Source organism: Salvelinus sp. IW2-2015, unplaced genomic scaffold (genome assembly GCF_002910315.2).
Source record: "Salvelinus sp. IW2-2015 unplaced genomic scaffold, ASM291031v2 Un_scaffold451, whole genome shotgun sequence".
Taxonomy (NCBI): Eukaryota; Metazoa; Chordata; class Actinopteri; order Salmoniformes; family Salmonidae; genus Salvelinus; species Salvelinus sp. IW2-2015.
The window spans coordinates 248,787-263,757 of NW_019942555.1; the positions used below are offsets into that span (position 1 = coordinate 248,787).

General features: G+C 43.6%; 1 pseudogene; it reads left to right on the forward strand.

Annotated features, from left to right (window-relative positions):
• LOC139023914 (uncharacterized) overlaps positions 1-12,541 on the forward strand; it is a 37,136-nt pseudogene extending 24,595 nt beyond the window's left edge.
• The last annotated feature ends 2,430 nt before the right edge of the window (positions 12,542-14,971 follow it).

Below are 14,971 nucleotides of genomic sequence, written 5' to 3' on the forward strand. Positions count from 1 at the left end.
TTTAAAAAAATATTTTTACAAATGTATTAAAAATGAAAAGCTGAAATGTCTTGAGTCAATAAGTATTCAAGTCCTTTGTCATGGCAAGCCTAAAAAATGCAGGTGTACAAATTTGCTTAACAAGTCACATAATAAGTTGCATGGACTCACTCTATGTGCAATAATAGTGTTTAACATGATTTTTGAATGACTACCTCATCTCTGTACCCCACAAAGACCAGGGAGATTTTCCAGGGGCACCTATTGGTAGATTGAATATCCCTTTGAGCATGGTGAAGTTATTAATTACACTTTGGATGGTGTATCAATACACCCAGTCACTATAAAGATACAGGCATCCTTCCTAATTCAGTTACCGGAGAGGAAGGAAACTGCTCAGAGATTTCACCATGAGGCCAATGGGGAGTTTAAAACAGTTAAAGAGTTTAATGGCTGTGATAGGAGAAAACTGAGGATAAATCAACAGCATTGTAGTAACTCCACAATACTAACCTAATTGACAATGTGAAAAGAAGAAGGAAGCCTGTACAGAATACAAATATTCCAAAACCTGCATCCTAAACAAGGCACTAAAGTAATACTGCAAAAAATGTGTCAAAGGAATTAATATTTTGTCCTGAATACAACGTAGTGTGTTTGGGGCAAATCCAATACAACACATTACTGAGTACCACTCTTCATAATTCCAAGCATAGTGGTGGCTGCATCATGTTATGGGTATGCTTGTAATCGTTAAGGACTGGGGAGTTTTCCAGATAAAAGAGATACACAGAATGGAGCGAAGCACATGGCAAAATCCTAGAGGAAAACCTGGTTCAATCTGCTTTCCATCAGACACTGGAAGATGAATTCACCTTTCAGCAGGACAATGACCTAAAACACAAGGCCAGATCTACATTGGAGCTGCTTACCAAGAAGACAGTAATGTTCCTGAGTAGCCGAGTTACAGTTTTGACTTAAATTTACTGGTTGACTAGCAATGATCAACAACCAATTTGACAGAGCTTGAAGAATTTTGTAAAGAATAAATGGACAAATGTTGCACAATCCAGGTGTGAAAAGACCTTAGAGACTTACCCAGAAAAACTCACCACTCACTGTCCAAATACTTTTGAGCTCACTGTAGTTCAGAATGTTACACAATTCTATTTCCGTCAGCGCAGAGTGTTTTGGCAGAGAGGGAGAAGAGCCAAACATCCACATGGCAGTATTTTTCCAGACAGGAGAGAGGTATCAAAAAGGTAGGAGGGGATTTGCCATAAATCTATCAAAACGTCTGGAAGCCAGTCAAAATACTTGTTGGACCAATATACTGGCACACACCTTGACCGGAGGGAGCTGTAGAGGGACTGGAGTAGGGGGGTTATCATTTTGCACTGGACCACCTGTACAAGTAGGACTATATATGGAGAACAACATACACAGTCCATAGTGTGTGTGTGCGTGCCTGCCTGCCAGGGTAACCTCCCACCCAGGCGTTAATGACTAAGTAGACAAACGTTATGGTGGTCAAAAATCCTAACCTCCACATCACACATTCTAACAGCTACGTTGGTGAGGCTCTGGAGAGAGCTTGCTCTAACGGGCACAGTTTGTGTCGTTCGTTGTGTGCGGTGCTCTTGCACACTATCAGCAGGCAGGTCAAAACACTGGCAAGGACCCCGAGGCCTTGCATCCTTGACTAAACAAACAGTCTTCCTCAGGCAAAAGAACAGGAAACACTGAGCAATATTTTTATTTAAATAGGCAAGTCAGTAAAGAACAAATTCCTATTTACAATGACGGCCTACACCGGCCAATCCCAGACGACGCTGGGCCAATTGAGCAGTGCCCTATGGGACTCCCAATCACGGCCCGGTTACGATACAGCCTGGATTCGAACAAGGGCATCTGTAGTGACGCCTCTAGCACTGAGATGCAGTGCCTTAGACCGCTGCGCCACAACAAGTACTGAAGTTTCAGGCCCTGCCAGAAACTAGGTCTGTAAAGTACTCTCTCTGTCTATTTTATTTGATTAGAGGCACTTTTGGAAATGATGCCAGGTACATTCAATCTATTTATTACCATATTTATTTGCACACAAATAAACTTGATCTTCAGACAAAAATATTGAAACAATGAAAAAGGATACACATACAAAAGGCTTATGGATGCCTATTCAAACGTAGGATTACTCAAAAGACAAAAAAACAGATAATGAGAAGCAGGCCTAGTAAAATATTAATTGGGAAAAAAATATTGCTTAACATTTACTGGATAATTTCAAACACTTTTGTATTTATCCAACAGTACACTCATTTTATTTCAGTGTTTTATGAGGAGGAAAAACACTGATGATCCAGACATACTGTAAAAAAAAAGTCTGGATATTGGGGCAAGGGAAGTACCCATTTCAAGTTTTAGTGAATTGAATACAAAAACGACACTATCAATTAAATCCCCAAATTACACTATGCTATAGTATGATAAAGGGCACAGAATAACCTGTATCAGCCAGATGGAATCACTTTCAGTGACTTTCAGTAAAATGCGAATACTGAATCAGTCAGTATGGGACTAAGTCATGATCTTAAATCTCTTGCCAAAGTCTCAATGAAATGGTTAAGCATCTGTTCGAATGACTTGTCAGTAAGTCATCATCCGCCACAAGACGAGAAATGCCAAACCAACTCACATAGCTGGCTCGCTCCTCATCTCCTGCTATTTTTGATGTGAGTGATTAAGTGGGAGGCAGATGCAGCTGAGGGAGTTGTGAAATCAAAACCAGGAAACAATTTGCCTCAATAACTCTGTTTTTGCACCCATTGACCTGCAGCAAGGTGGTAAATAATAGTCTATACTTCTCTACAGTATTTGTTTGACTTGAGCAATAGGTTCTACCTGTTGTGGCTATTTGCGTTTTAGGCTTATAACCTTTTCATTCACACATGCCAAACACAAAAACTTCAGTGCTGGTTTTAAAAACTATTCTTATAAAAAATATAATTTAACCTTTTACTGTGTGTGTGCGTGTGTGAGAGAGACTCATAGCCATTCCAGGAACACCAAATTAAGATCATTCCCGCATGAGATATAATCATTTAAAAACATCTTGTGGTGCATGGAGGCATTTTTGGAGCCAAGCTCATAAGGAAAGACTCAAATGTGGGACTTCTCTCAATTGAGAGGTTTGTTTCATGCAATTCCAGTAAGATAAACACTGTTTATTGGGGTTATCAGCAAAATAGTGGCTGCAAGTGTTCAAATGTTCCATACTTTCATAAGCACTGACAAAAAGGGTGGCATGTAGCCACTATTAGATAACCTAGCGGTTAGAGCATTGGGCCAGTAACCGTAAGGTTCGAACCCCCGAGCTGACTAGGTGTTAAAGTAATTTAAATGTTGAAAGATAATGATGAAATAATTCCCACTCTGAAACCTTATAACTGTATGAAATTGATTAGAATCATACATTTATTATCTGATAGGTTTGTTTAGGTTTAGTCAGTAAAAGTATAATTAAAGAAGTGTGTAGTTTTAGTCAGAATTAGGGTAAAACAATATAAACTGTACAATTTGTCTCTAAAGTGTCTTAAACACAGACTGTCTGAGCAAGATTCGGTGCCGACCTTGGCTAGGGGCCACTGAGAGATTTGGGAAAGGACAGGGAGTGATTCTCACGGTCCCTAATCTTTGTCGGCTGGGTAGCAGGACAGTATGTGCGTGGGATACCTAATGTTTGTGTGCACATGTATGTGCGTATGAATTCTGTTTGTGTGCAAGAGTATGTGCGTAAGGAGCTAGTATAAAATGAATGGTTTTTGTACAACTAACCAGGGCTCTCGTAAATACACGTTCTGACTATCGTAGCGGGGCCTCCGTCTGATTCATTTCAACCAGTTTCTTACAAATCCTGGGTTTCAGACTGAGTAGTTCATTGAATTGGGTTTATGAACATTGAGAATATAATTCTCGTAACCATTTGGTCCTTCGAGAGCCGGATCTCAATATCTGCCTCTGTCGTCCCAAGGAACTGCTGAAAACCATGCACGGGCGGATCCAGGATCCGTAAGACAAAGACCTGACCTCTGAATTGAGGGTTTATTTCAGGCCAGTGATGAACTGGTACACGACAGAGGTGGTGACGAGATCCAACCTACATTGCTTTTCCCAGTCTACGAGACAAGGTCAGTAAATCTTTATTCACGAATTTGGGGAATTGACGCTCGGGCTATATTCAGAAATATATTTTATTGTTTTTGTGTAGTTTAGGTGTTGATTTTAAAAATCCCGACGGGCATTCTTACCTGGTGACCTATTTTTTGAATTTTGTGTAGAGAACCCTGATATAGGTAGTATTCTAGGCAATTGGAAAATAGGAATTGGGTGTAGAGCCACCGAGGCAGCAGAAGGTCTGAAAATGGCACGATACCAACGTAAACTAGATCCGAAATGACACGAGGTATCTGCAGTACCAACGTAAACTAGATCCGAAATGACACGTACCAACGTAAACTAGATCCGAAATGTCACGTACCAATATAAACTAGATCCGTAATGACACGAGGTATCAGTGGCTACCACCAAGACTATCAGTGGACACTACCTATGTAAACTAACAGAAATGAGAAGCACACATAGGTTAAGAGAATACACAATAGTAAAGGAAGATAGCAATTGAGTAAGAGATTAAAGAGACACACACATAGATTGTGCAGGAGAGCAACTATAGTAATTGGATAACGGGAAAAAGAGCACATATAGATCATGGAAATACATACACCTAGATTGTGAGAATAAGCATAGTAACTACAAGGTTTTACTAAACATGGGTAGTAAACCCTCAAAGGAGGTCCTGGAATTAACGGGAGATGAGAAATATATGCAGGGAAAAGATAAGAGGAACACCTATTTTGGCCCGAAATGGAGGAAAAACTACGAATTTGACAGACGTTTAAATATAGAAAAACTGAAATCAATGATTAAACAAATAAAGAGGGTTTGTGCGGACAAGGTAGAGAAGCAACAGACAGAAGGGCTCGACACCGCTCGTATTTGGCTGGCTGAAGCTAGAGAAAGAGCGGAGGAGGAAGAATTAGGTAGCCAGGAGCAGACAGAGGACTCCCAAAGAGACATCACCTAAACCCAAATTATACCCCTCCCTGGCAGACCAGGGGGAGAGGGAAAATCCAGACGACGAGGTGGTGGTAATGAAACGGAGGCAGCCGCATCAGGTGCCGCCCATCCCGTTACCCCCTCCCCCATATGCTGGTCCTCAGGGAGCTGAGGGAGGAAGAGAGAAAGGAGGACAGGATTTAGCAAACTTATTGAGAAAGTGGATAGAGGTAGAGAAAGGGAGAAAGTCGAGAAAAGTGGATAGAGACAGTCAAAAGAAAGGGGTAGATAGATGCTTTAACTGTCACAAACCGGGTCCTTTTGCTAGAGATTGTGAGGCACCGTGTAAACACTACAATAAAGTAGGCCATAATCACCGAGATTGTAAACAGAGAACAGGTTGAGTCAGAGCATCTGACAGTAACTATCGGGGTAACTGTAGACAAACATAAAGGGACCTAAGAGAGAAGGGAAAAAAATGGACAGGATCAGACGATAGAAAATGTTTCAATTGCAATGAGACAGGACATTTCGCCCGGGAGTGTAAGGCTCCCTGTAAACATTGTGACCTAGTAGGACACAACCACCGCAATTGCAAACATAAGGGGAAGGACAGGCGCGACCATCGGGAGAGAAAGAGAGAGGCAGAGACAACGAGAGCGAGATTAATGAGAATCCTCGCTGGGGAAACGCTTGGACCTTTAAATGAGGGCTATTTTCTGGGAATTCGGTAGTACGTGTTGGTGGTCCAGGGGTTGAATTCTTGCCTACAACGTGGGAACATCGGGTTTGTATCTCAGTCTATGCACCAATAGACTAAAATTCATTCTGATTGTAATTCAAATATTGATATGTTTTACCTGGAAAGATACGGTTGTTAGTGTTTGTTTAAGATATAAACTGAACGTTTTAATAGCTTGTCTAGGTTAAATTGAAAGACTAATTCATTCTAAATAATAGCGAGACGATTTCGATGTAATACGTTGTCTTGCCTAAATGGTCTGCTGGAATAACCTATTGAGAATGGAGTCGTATTTAAATTACTGAACCATAGAAGAGACAGTTACCTAAATCTAATGAATTCTAAATAATAGCGGAGAGATAATGGCGATAGAGTTGTGCCCATCGAAATGTGTTTTTATTTTTATGGATTCTGATGGTTATTGATTCTTGGTTTGATTGTTTAGGTAACACCAGTGTATTGGAACAGAAAGTTAATGTATTCTAACATTATAATCTGTTTCCATTACGTGGAACAATGTCAGGTCAGTAAAGTGGATTACAGGTTGAGTTCATTTTATTTTACGGGGACAGTGTACATAGATCACTGTTGTGTGTGTCTAATGGCAGGGTATTCCTATCAAGCACTTTGAGAGACTGTTTGCAGACAGACTAAATGGGTTTTAATGTTGCAAAGCAAGCTTGGGCCAAACTAGTCAAGTCGTATGTTAAATTAGGGGGAAACTTATGATTGAGGGAGTATAATGGTTTTTTCTGGAAATGTTTTGTTGTTTATATCCTTTGGGTTTGAGGAGATTTCCAAGTTTCCTAGAGACGATATCTTAAAGGAGAACACACACACATATGGAATATTATAAGTTTTATTTTTCTGAGTTTTAATGAAACACAATTCTTTGATAAAGGGAATGTTCTGGGAATCTGGATTCAACATGTAGAAAATGTTTGATGGTTTTCTTTAATTTGTTTAATATAGTATATGAAACACAACTGTAAAAGGGTGGTATGACCTTTACTTCTATCATGGCTTTCCTTTGTGGTCTGATCAGCCTCATGTGAGGGCCATTTGGATAATGAATTTAAGGTCATTGTGATACCAGTCTTCCATCTTTGACATCTATATCTTGCTTTTCCTTGCATTTCCTTTTCGAATGGGCGATTATTAGAATGCATAAGACTCTGTATTTGTTTAGCATAGCTTCTCAAGGTCCGATAGAGACCAAATCCCTTAGTCTTCCCGCTCTTTCATTGAAACCCAACCCCCTTTCTTTGCGTTACCAGCCGTGATATCGGGTTAGCTCACTAGTGGCTTTTCATGACATGATAGTAAATCGATGTATGATCTATTCTGTGTGTGTGTACACACATAACATATATATATATATATATATATATATTATATAATATATATTATATATATATATATATATTATAATATATATATATATATATATGTAATTCTGTGTGATTATTTAGGTATTTTGTAAATAAATTAAGCCAATGTGTTATTGCTATTTCAACTTATTAGCTAAGGTTTGTGGGATAACCAAGTTACTTTACGACCATCAGAATGAGACTGAATAAGGTGACGATTAATAATTGACTGCTATTGATATTAAAGATCTTCAGATCTTTAACTTCTCTGCGCTACGGATCCCTTTAGCGGATTGGCTCTTTGGTCTTGGCCATAGTGGAGTTTGGAGTGTGACTGTTTGAGGTTGTGGACAGGTGTCTTTTATACTGATAACAAGTTCAAACAGGTGCCATTAATTACGGGTAACGAGTGGAGGACCAGAGGAGCCTCTTAAAAAGAAGTTATAGGTCTGTGAGAGCCAGAAATCTTGCTTGTTTGTAGGTGACCAAATACTTATTTTCCACCATAATTTGCAAATAAATTCATAAAAAATCCTACAATGTGATTTTCTGGATTTTCTTTTCTCATTTTGTCTGTCATAGTTGAAGTGTACCTATGATGAAAATTACAGGCCTCTCTCATCTTTTTAAGTGGGAGAACTTGCACAATTGGTTGCTGACTAAATACTTTTTTGCCCCACTGTACATACATAATCTCAGCAAAAACAGAAACGTCCTCTCACTGTCAACTGCGTTTATTTTCATCAAACTTAACATGTTATGTTCATACAAATATTTACATAAGCTGAACAAGTTCCACAGATGTGGCTAACAGAAATGGAATAATGTGTCCCTGAACAAAGGGGGGGTCAAAATCAAAAGTAACAGTCGGTATCTGGTGTGGCCACCAGCTGCATTAAGTACTGCAGTGCATCTCCTCATGGACTGCACCAGATTTGCCAGGTTCTGCTGTGAGATGTTACCCCACTCTTCCACCAAGGCACCTGCAAGTTCCCAGGCATTTCTGTGGGGAATGCCCTCGCCCTCACCCTCCGATCCAACAGGTCCCAGACGTGCTCAATGGGATTGAGATCCGGGCTCTTCGCTGGCCATGGCAGAACACTGACATTCCTGTCTTGCAGGAAATCATGCACAGAAGAGCAGTATGGCTGGTGGCATTGTCATGCTATAGGGTCATGTCATGATGAGCCTGCAGGAAGGGTACCACATGAGGGAGGAGGATGTCTTCCCTGTAATGCACAGCGTTAAGATTGCCTGCAATAACAACAAGCTCAGTCCAATGATGCTGTGACATGCCGCCCCAGACCATGACGGACCCTCCACCTCCAAATCGATCCCGCTCCAGAGTACAGGCCTCGGTGCAAAGCTCATTCCTTCGACGATAAACACGAATCCGACCATCACCCCTGGTGAGACAAAACCGCGACTCGTCAGTGAAGAGCACTTTTTGCCAGTCCTGTCTGGTTTTGTGCCCATAGACGACGTTGTTGCCGGTGATGTCTGGTGAGGACCTGCCTTACAACAGGCCTACAAGCCCTCAGTCCTGCCTCTCTCAGCCTATTGCGGACAGTCTTAGCACTGATGGAGGGATTGTGCGTTCCTGGTGTAACTCGGGCAGTTGTTGTTGCCATCCTGTACCTGTCCTGCAGGTGTGATGTTCGAATATACCGATCCTGTGCAGGTGTTGTTACACGTGGTCTGCCACTACGAGGACGATCAGCTGTCCATCCCGTCTCCCTATAGCGCTGTCTTACAGTACGGACATTGCAATTTATTGCACTGCAGTCCTCATGCCTCCTTGCAGCATGCCTAAGGCACGTTCACAGAGCCTGGGCATCTTTCTTTTGGTGTTTTTCAGAGTCCGTAGAAAGGCCTCTTTAGTGTCCTAGAATAGAACTTCCGCACTCAACAACCCGGTCGCATTCCGCTTCGCTCCACAGGTAGTATCACATTTTCATTTCATTTCATTACAGTACAACGGTTMGATTTGTTTGATCGTAGCTAGCTACARAGCTAGCTACATAGCCGTCTTTGTATCAAAGATAATTGTGTAGTCTAGAGCGATTTTCTAGGTTAGCTAGCCAGCTARTGTCGTTCTTTTAACGCAACGTAACGTAATCAACACTGCTAGCTAGCCAGCTAGCCCCCGAATAGCAGCACTGTAGAAACTATTACACTCAACGGAACGACTTGATTAGTGTAGTGTCAACAACGCAGCACTGCCAGCTAGCCTACAAGTCAACAACGCAGCCACTGCCAGCTAGCCTACTTCAGCAGTACTGTATCATCTTAATCATTCTAGTCAATAAGATTCTGCTACGTAAGCTTAACTTTCTGAACATTCGAGACGCGTAGTCCACTTGTCATTCCAATCTCCTTTGCATTAGCTTAGTCTCTTCTGTAGCCTGTCAACTATGTGTCTGTCTATCCCTGTTCTCTCCTCTCTGCACAGACCATACAAACGCTCCACACCGCGTGGCCGCGGCCACCCTAATCTGGTGGTCCCAGCACGCACGACCCACGTGGAGTTCCAGGTCTCCGGTAGCCTCTGGAACTGCCGATCTGCGGCCAACAAGGCAGAGTTCATCTCAGCCTATGCCTCCCTCCAGTCCCTCGACTTCTTGGCACTGACGGAAACATGGATCACCACAGATAACACTGCTACTCCTACTGCTCTCTCTTCGTCCGCCCACGTGTTCTCGCACACCCCGAGAGCTTCTGGTCAGCGGGGTGGTGGCACCGGGATCCTCATCTCTCCCAAGTGGTCATTCTCTCTTTCCCCTTACCCATCTGTCTATCGCCTCCTTTGAATTCCATGCTGTCACAGTTACCAGCCCTTTCAAGCTTAACATCCTTATCATTTATCGCCCTCCAGGTTCCCTCGGAGAGTTCATCAATGAGCTTGATGCCTTGATAAGCTCCTTTCCTGAGGACGGCTCACCTCTCACAGTTCTGGGCGACTTTAACCTCCCCACGTCTACCTTTGACTCATTCCTCTCTGCCTCCTTCTTTCCACTCCTCTCCTCTTTTGACCTCACCCTCTCACCTTCCCCCCCTACTCACAAGGCAGGCAATACGCTCGACCTCATCTTTACTAGATGCTGTTCTTCCACTAACCTCATTGCAACTCCCCTCCAAGTCTCCGACCACTACCTTGTATCCTTTTCCCTCTCGCTCTCATCCAACACTTCCCACACTGCCCCTACTCGGATGGTATCGCGCCGTCCCAACCTTCGCTCTCTCTCCCCCGCTACCCTCTCCTCTTCCATCCTATCATCTCTTCCCTCTCCTCAAACCTTCTCCAACCTATCTCCTGATTCTGCCTCCTCCCTCCTCACCCTCCTCTCCTCCCTTTCTTGCATCCTTTGATCTCTATGTCCCCTATCCTCCAGGCCGGCTCGGTCCTCCCTCCCGCTCCGTGGCTCGACGACTCATTGCGAGCTCACAGAACAGGCTCCGGGCAGCCGAGCGGAAATGGAGGAAAACTCGCCTCCCTGCGGACCTGGCATCCTTTCACTCCCTCCTCTCTACATTTTCCTCTTCTGTCTCTGCTGCTAAGCCACTTTCTACCACTCTAGGTGGCTCTTTGCCACCTTCTCCTCCCTCCTGAATCCTCCTCCCCTCCCCCCCCCTTCCCCTCCCCTCCCCCCCTCCTCCCTCTCTGCAGATGACTTCGTCAACCATTTTGAAAAGAAGGTCGACGACAAGAAGGTCGACGAAGTCAAACGACACCGCTGGTTCTGCTCACACTGCCCTACCCTGTGCTCTGACCTCTTCTCCCCTCTCTCTCCAGATGAAATCTCGCGTCTTGTGACGGCCGGCCGCCCAACAACCTGCCCGCTTGACCCTATCCCCTCCTCTCTTCTCCAGACCATTTCCGGAGACCTTCTCCCTTACCTCACCTCGCTCATCAACTCATCCCTGACCGCTGGCTACGTCCCTTCCGTCTTCAAGAGAGCGAGAGTTGCACCCCTTCTGAAAAAACCTAACACTCGATCCCTCCGATGTCAACAACTACAGACCTGTATCCCTTCTTTCTTTTCTCTCCAAAACTCTTTGAACGTGCCGTCCTTGGCCAGCTCTCCCGCTATCTCTCTCAGATGACCTTTCTTGATCCAAATCAGTCAGGTTTCAAAGACTAGTCATTCAACTGAGACTGCTCTTCTCTGTATCACGGAGGCGCTCCGCACTGCTAAAGCTAACTCTCTCTCCTCTGCTCTCATCCTTCTAGACCTATCGGCTGCCTCGATACTGTGAACCATCAGATCCTCCTCTCCACCCTCTCCGAGTTGGGCATCTCCGGCGCGGCCCACGCTTGGATTGCGTCCTACCTGACAGGTCGCTCCTACCAGGTGGCGTGGCGAGAATCTGTCTCCTCACCACGTGCTCTCACCACTGGTGTCCCCCAGGGCTCTGTTCTAGGCCCTCTCCTATTCTCGCTATACACCAAGTCACTTGGCTCTGTCATAACCTCAATGGTCTCTCCTATCATTGCTATGCAGACGACACACAACTAATCTTCTCCTTTCCCCCTTCTGATGACCAGGTGGCGAATCGCATCTCTGCATGTCTGGCAGACATATCAGTGTGGATGACGGATCACCACCTCAAGCTGAACCTCGGCAAGATGGCTGCTCTTCCTCCCGGGGAAGGACTGCCCGTTCCATGATCTCGCCATCACGGTTGACAACTCCATTGTGTCCTCCTCCCAGAGCGCTAAGAACCTTGGCGTGATCCTGGACAACACCCTGTCGTTCTCAACTAACATCAAGGCGGTGGCCCGTTCCTGTAGGTTCATGCTCTACAACATCCGCAGAGTACGACCCTGCCTCACACAGGAAGCGGCGCAGGTCCTAATCCAGGCACTTGTCATCTCCCGTCTGGATACTGCAACTTCGCTGTTGGCTGGGCTCCCTGCCTGTGCCATTAAACCCCTACAACTCATCCAGAACGCCGCAGCCCGTCTGGTGTAACCTTCCCAAGTTCTCTCACGTCACCCCGCTCCTCCGCTCTCTCCACTGGCTTCCAGTTGAAGCTCGCATCCGCTACAAGACCATGGTGCTTGCCTACGGAGCTGTGAGGGGAACGGCACCTCAGTACCTCCAGGCTCTGATCAGGCCCTACACCCAAACAAGGGCACTGCGTTCATCCACCTCTGGCCTGCTCGCCTCCCTACCACTGAGGAAGTACAGTTCCCGCTCAGCCCAGTCAAAACTGTTCGCTGCTCTGGCCCCCAATGGTGGAACAAACTCCCTCACGACGCCAGGACAGCGGAGTCAATCACCACTTCCGGAGACACCTGAAACCCCACCTCTTTAAGGAATACCTAGGATAGGATAAAGTAATCCTTCTCACCCCCCCCCCCCTTAAAAGATTTAGATGCACTATTGTAAAGTGGCTGTTCCACTGGATGTCATAAGGTGAATGCACCAATTTGTAAGTCGCTCTGGATAAGAGCGTCTGCTAAATGACTTAAATGTAAATGTAAATGTCCTAAGTTTTCATAACTGTGTCTTAACAACCGTTCCACTGTTCATTAACTTCTTTGGGAAAGGGGGCAGTATTGAGGAGCTTGGATGAATAAGGTGCCCAGAGTAAACTGCTTGTTCCCAGGCCCAGAAGCTATGATATGGATAGAAAACACACAAAAGTTTCCAAACTGTTAAATAATGTCTGTGAGTATAACAGAACTCATATGGCAGGCGAAAACCTGAGACAAATCCAACCAGGAAGTGGGAAATCTGAGGTTTGTAGTTTCATTTAAGTGATTGCCTATCCAATATGCTGTGTCTATGGGGCCAGATTGCACTTCCCAAGGCTTCAAGCAGATGTCAACAGTCTTTAGAAAGTTGTTTGAGGCTTCCATTGTGGAAGGGGGTCGATAGGAGCTGTTTCAACAAGTGGACTAGGCTGAGGCCAATGAGTTGTTTTCTGTTCCTTCATTTTCCTCTGTAATGAATACGCTATTGTCCGGTTGGAAAGTTATTGAAGATTTATTATAAAAAGACCATAAGGATTGATTGTAACATCGTTTGACATGTTTCTACAAACTGTAATGGAACTCTTTTGACTCTTCATCTGGATTTTGAGCTCGCGCATTGTGCCTTTGGAATAGTGAACTAAACGCACGACAAAACGGAGGTATTTGGACATAAATATGGACGTAATCGAACAAAACAAACATTTATTGTGGAGTGGGGTCCTGGGAGTGCATTCCGATGAAGATCAGCAAAGGTAAGGGAAGATTTATAATGCTATTTTGACCTTTGTTGACTCCCAAAATTGGCGGGTAACTGTATGGCTTGCTTTGGTAGCTGAACGCTGTACTCAGATTATTGAATATCGTGCTTTTGCCGTAAAGCTTTTTTGAAATCTGACACAGCGGTTGCATTAAGAACAAGTTTATCTTTAATTCTATGTACAACATGTATCTTTCTCAAAGTTTATGATGAGTATTTCTGTTATTTGATGTGGCTCTCTGCAATGTCTCCGGATGTTTTTGAGGCATTTCTGAACATGGCGCCAATGTAAACTGAGGTTTTTGGATATAATAATGAACTTTATCGAACAAAACATACATGTATTGTGTAACATTGAGTCCTGGGAGTGTCATCTGATGAAGATCGTCAAGGTTAGTGATTCATTTTATCTATATTTCTGCTTTTGTGACACTTCTCTTTGGTTGGAAAATGGCTGAACGCTTTCTGTAACTAGGCGGCTGTCCTAACATAATGATATGTTGTGCTTTAGCCGTAAAGCCTTTTTGAAATCGGACACTGTGGTTGGATTAACGAGAAGTCTATCTTTAAAATGGTGTAAAATACTTGTATGTTTGAGGAATTTTAATTATGAGAGTTCTGTTGTTTGAATTTGGCGCCCTGCATCATCACTGGCTGTTGGCGAGGTGGGACGCTAGCGTCCCGAATGATCCCAGAGAGGTTAATTGTTTATGGTTTAAACCCTATAAAAAACAGTGTTTAAACCCTTTACAATGAAGATCTGTGAAATTATTTGGATTTTTACTAATTATCTTTGAAAGACACGGTCCTGAAAAAGGGACGTTTCTTTTTTTGCTGAGTTTACATAGACTTGAAATCACTGGCCACTTTAATAAATGGAACACTAGTCACTTTAATAATGTCTACATATTTTTCATTACTCATCTCATTTGTATATACTGTATTCTAAATAAAAAATTGATAGATATTACTGTACTGTTGGAGCTAGAAACACAAGCATTTCACTACACCCGCAATAACATCTGCTAAACACATGTGTGTGACCAACAGAATTTGATTTGATCTGATGTGTGCCTCAATAGTCTTAAGTGGTACCCTTTGATCTTATCCTCCTCTTAATCTATACTGACAAAACTGGACAGGTGAAAGCTAACACATATCCACCATATTTCCTTCACCTATCCTATTCTTTCAAATTAGTGTAGATGAAACAGAGGATATAACTGAGAAGCCACTTTAAACTGAAATGCACCCAATAGTTTCATATTGAAGTATCACAGACAGACATTGAGCAGAGGAACTCACCCAGTCTTGAGGTCCAAGATGCGAAGGCAGTTCGTGGAATCAAGGCCCACTCGACCATTCCGCACAGCAATGGGTGCAGCACAGGGGAGATGCTGTTCAGTGCAGGCTCAGGGGACATGTTGTTCATCTTTCACACCCAGGTTCTCTGGAAACAGCCAAAGAAAGACAGCAAAAGGGCATGACATCATTAGAGCAGTAACGTTAGACCCACTATTCTATTC